Genomic DNA, 5,445 nt, shown 5'->3' on the forward strand with positions numbered 1-5,445 from the left:
GATTCTTTTTTCTTTTTCATTTTTTAAATAGCTCTTGTGTGTGTGTGTGTTTTTAAATTAATTAATTAATTTTCGGCTGTGTTGGGTCTTTGCTGCGCGCAGGGCTTTCTCTAGTTGCGGCGAGCGGGGGCTACTCTTCTGTGCGGTGCGCGGGCTTCTCATTGTGGTGGCTTCTCTTTGTTGTGGAGCACAGGCTCTAGGCGCACGGGCTTCAGTAGTTGTGGCATACGGGCTTCAGTAGTTGTGGCTCGTGGGCTCTAGAGCGCAGGCTCAGTAGTTGTGGCGCACGGGCTTAGCTGCTCTGTGGCATGTGGGACCTTCCCGGACCAGGGCTCGGACCCGTGTCCCCTACATTGGCAGATGGATTCTTAACCACTGTGCCACCAGGGAAGTCCCTCTTTTTCTTTCTTGTTTTTTCTTTTTGTTTCTTGTTTTTGTATTTGTTTTTCAATAGGGATTCTTTTCTTTTCATTCAGTGTTTTATTACAGTCACAACTTTTAGTCACACACTATTGTGTTTTTTATTACTCATTGTGGCCTTGTTATGAGTGTGTGTGTGTGTGTGTGTGTGTGTGTATAAAATGCCTTTGAGAAATTGATCTTTCTTTTAAATTTTTTATTGGAGTATAGTTGATGTAGTGTTGTGTTAGTTTCAGGTGTACAGCAAAGTGAATCAGTTATACATATACATATATCCACTCTTTTTTAGATTCTTTTCCCATATAGGTCATTACAGAGTATTGAGTAGAGTTCCCTGTGCTATATAGTAAGTCCTTATTAGTTATCTATTGTATATATAGTAGTGTGTATATGTCAATCCCAATCTCCCAATTTATCCCTCTCCAACCCCCCTTATCCCCTGGTAACCATAAGTTTTTTTCTACATCCATGACTCTACTTCTGTTTTGTAAATAAGTTCATTTGTACCCTTCAATAGGGATTTTTTTTTTTTTTTTTTTTGCAGTACGTGGGCCTCTCACTGCTGTGGCCTCTCCCGTTGCGGAGCACAGGCTCCAGATGCGCAGGCTCAGCGGCCATGGCTCACGGGCCCAGCCGCTCCGCGGCATGTGGGATCCTCCCAGACCGAGGCACGAACCTGTGTCCCCTGCATCGGCAGGCGGACTCTCAACCACTGCGCCACCAGGGAAGCCCCGTACTGAGAATTCTTGAACGAGGGACAGAGGGCTCTGCCCCTCCCCACTCCTCCCTTCCCTTCCCTTCCCTTCCGGTGCCCACTCAGCACCGCACTGACTCGGCTCGTGCAGAGGCCGCTTCCACGGTGCTGACACCATCTGCTCACCCCTTCACCTTCCTCAGGGTCCTCCCAGCACCGATACAGGTGGCCACACACCCCTAAAAAGCCTCCCCTCCTCTCCTCAGCGTCCCATGTCTTCCCGTGTCCAGCCCTGCTGCAGGCAGGCTCTTTGTCCATGGGCCTGTGGACTGGGCTTCCTCAGACTTCTGCCCACTGTCTTCTTTTCTTCTTAGCCTGCACGGCTTAGTCACCTCCGTGGCTTTAAATATAATCTCCAAGCTGAGAAGTCACAAGCCTGCATTCCCAGCTCGTATTTCTCACCTGAGCTTCAGTCTCAGGACTCCAGCTATATACCTCTGGACACACTGTCTTGGGGAGGCCGGAGGCCGGAGGCCCTGAACACTCAACATGGAAGCAATCTGGTCAGTGAATAAAAGCAAGGGCCCTGCCACAGACTGGTCCTAGTGTTAACTATGAGCTGTGGGGCTTGGATACATTATTTAATCAATCTGAAACTCAGTCTCTTCTTGGGTAAAATGGGGGATAATCATAACCCAACTCTTCTTTCTTTTTTCTTATTTAGGTATAGTTGTTTTACAATGTTGTGTTAGTTCCTACTGTACAGCGAAGTGGAGTTCCCTGTGCTATACAGCAGGTTCTTATTAGTTATCTATTTTATGCATATTAGTGTATGTATAAATCCCAATCTCCCAATTCATCCCATCCCACCACCCCCCCCACCCCCGCTTTCCCCCCTTGGTGTCCATACGTTTGTTCTCTACATCTGTGTCTCTATTTCTGCCTTGCAAACAGGTTCCTCTGTACCATTTTTCTAGATTCCACATATATGCATTAATATACGAAATTTGTTTTTCTCTTTCTGACTTACTTCACTCTGTATGACAGTCTCTAGGTCCATCCACGTCTCTACAAATGACCCAGTTTCGTTTCTTTTTATGGCTGAGTAATATTCCATTGTATATATGTACCACATCATCTTTATCCATTCATCTGTCAATGGGCATTTAGGTTGCTTCCATGACCTGGCTATTGTAAATAGTGCTGCAGTGAACATTGGGGTGCATGTGTCTTTTTGAATTATGATAACCCAACTCTTAAGGTAACCATGAATAAGTCAGTTCATTTAAAGTCCTTGGCATGGTGCCTGGTATATGGTACCAGGGCTCAGGAATGGGAGTTATTATTGTGAGGAATAAATGAGACAATACATGCACAGCATATGGTTCACAGTTAAGTGCTGTAGAAATACTATCTGGTATTATTATATCCCAACCTGAATGTATCTCTCCATCCTTCTCTGTCTCCCTCTGACAAGTCTGCCCCTCCTCTAGCAAGCATTTCCTCCCTCAGCCAATAGGGCCTTTATCTCCCATTTCCCTCCACTCCATATCCAAGCAACCACCAGTTCTAGCAGTTCCACCATATTATTCCCTAACTGCTCTCTAATCAGTCCACTTCTTCCACTCTGTTCCATCCCATCAGTGTCTCTTCTCTGGATGACTGCAAAGCCTCCCACCTGGTCTCCCTGCCTCTGGTCCTGCCCCTGGCCAATCCATTCTCCACACTGCAGCCAGAGCGATCAATCCAAGATGTGCGTCCAATCATGTAATTTCCCTGAGGGCTTTCCATTGCCCTCAGGCTAAAGTCCAAGGCTCTTAATTGGATGTACAAAGCCATTTAGAGTATGAACTTTGCTTTCCTCTCTGAAGTCAACTCCCAAGCTCCCGTGACTTTCAGTTTCTCTGCTTTCTCTAACCTCTGTGTCCTGTACTTTCTTCTAAAACCTGCTCACCTGGTGGGGCCTCTCGTGCTTGCCCTGTAGCTCTTAACGTGGATGACACTTCTCCAGGAAGTGTATCCAACTGTCCCCAAGCTAGATTAGGTGTTTGCCCCAATTTACTCTCCCAAAAGCATAGACTCTTCAAAGTTACAATTATCATACTGTTATAATTGCCTTTTCATTTTCTCCCCACCTTTAGACCACACGGGTCACCAAATAATGGTTGAATGTGTTTATGGGCAACAAACGAACAGCTGTCCTTCCTCCTGAATGGCCTGTGACACTGTTGATGACTCTCACCACAATGTGGGTGGCCCTTTTCCAACCTCTCCCTGACAACATATGTGCAACGCACCTGACAGTACAGGTGGGAAATTGGGAGACCTGAGTGTAAGTCCTGCCTGCCATTGACTAGCTATGCAATCTTGGTAAAGCCACTTAAGCATTTTGAGTATCAATTTCCTCATTTAAAAGACTGGGTCAATAATACCTTTCTCTTGTATTGCTGGGAAGCTCAAATAATGTATATTAAAGTGCTGTGTAAACTGTAAATCGCCACATGGTACCAATTCCAACTCTTTTTTTGCCGGGGGGGGGGCAGTTCTTGGTTTGCCCTCTTTCCTACCTGAGACTCTCCCTTTCCCCCACCTCCCCTTCTTCTCATTCCTGCTAGAGGCACCCAAGACCTGGTGACATGTTTCTCAGAACACCCAGGGTCAGGGGGTTACCAGCCATTGAGGGCAAGTGTAGAACTGGTGAACCAGGCACAGCCAGGATCATGTTGCCTCACTTTCCTTTACTGAGGGCCTCACTTTCCTTTACTGGGGTCCTCACTTTCCCACACCCTTTAGATACTGGGGGAGTTGCACATTGAAATCCTGGAGTGGCATATTGTTTCCCAACTATAAGTACACTGTATCATTATCCTTCAGACACTCCTACAGGTCCTTCCCCTTCTCAGAGTTAAATCCTCCAACAACTGATGAAGAATTTAAGATGAAAAAGTTAGGGATTTGGGGATTCCTATTAAGGTGAATGCAACAGCTCGTGACAAAAGAAACTAAGTGCTTTTCAACATTTAATATGTGCCAGGAGTGTTACATATTTTTATTTCATTTATGTTTTACAACAACTGTGGAGGTGCTATTATTGTCCAGAGAAATTAAGTAACTTGCCCAAGAATATGTGGTAGGTAAGTTGCGAATTCAAATCCAGTTCAGACTCCATATCCCAAGCTTCCTACGATAGAAAAAGTGCTTAGTTCGTTTACCGTCAAGTTTCTCCTTACCAGTAATGCAGAATTATTTTTTCCTCCTTCCATTGCATGTCCTAAACCCATCCCAACCCTACATAACCTGAATAAATTATAGAAATATTCTACTTAAACTGTAGGTTGACTAAGGGCTAGGGGAATTCATGCCAAGAAGCTGGAATCTTGAGAATGGTAAATATAAGCTACTAGCTCTCAGTAGCCACAGCGACTCCCCGTAACTACATCATTCTTAGAAATAGTGATATAGTGGCTAAAAAGCAAGCTGGTGGCCAGTAAGGAGAAGATGGGGGTAGAGAGGAAGATGATGAGGAAGGGTTTTTCAGTGTGGCCCAGAGCTGAGATGGTGGTCATAACTTCCCTGGTGGTCCAGTGGTTAGGACTCTGCACTTCCACTGCAAGGGGCACGGGTTCAATCCCTGGTCGGGGAACTAAGATCACGCAAGCTGCTCAGCACAGCCAAAAACAAAAAACAAAGCTGAGATGGTGGTTAGCAACGCATTCATCCACTGCTGCATAACTCACAATTCAGCTAGCCAAATGGAGCGTCTAACACCATAAATACAGTAGAAATTAAGAAAAGGGGAGGGCTTCCCTGGTGGTGCAGTGGTTGTGTGTCCGCCTGCCGATGCAGGGGACACGGGTTCGTGCCCCGGTCCGGGAGGATCCCGCATGCCGCGGAGCGGCTGGGCCCGTGAGCCATGGCCGCTGAGCCTGCGCGTCCGGAGCCTGTGCTCCGCAACGGGAGAGGCCACAACAGTGAGAGGCCCGCGTACCGCAAAAAAAAAAAAAAAAAAAAAGGGGGAGTTCAGTATAAGACAGGATAACCACAAATGCCTTCTGCTGGCCAAGCATTATGGCAGATGTTTTGAGTCTTCATCCTGCCTGGAGTGAATGCCTTGTTATGTAGCTTTGCAGGAACTCCCAGCAAGAGATAGAATCTGTTTCCTCACCTCTTGAATGTGGACTAGTGTCATGACCTGATTTGACCAAAAGAACAAAATGGGAGTGGCTGTGTACCAGTTCTGAGCCAAGGCTTCAGGAGACTCACTCTCTCACAGACATAGAAAACAAACTTATGGTTACCAAAGGGGAAAGGTAGGGTGGAGGGATAGATTA

This window comes from Pseudorca crassidens, chromosome 7 (assembly GCF_039906515.1).
Source record: "Pseudorca crassidens isolate mPseCra1 chromosome 7, mPseCra1.hap1, whole genome shotgun sequence".
Taxonomy (NCBI): Eukaryota; Metazoa; Chordata; class Mammalia; order Artiodactyla; family Delphinidae; genus Pseudorca; species Pseudorca crassidens.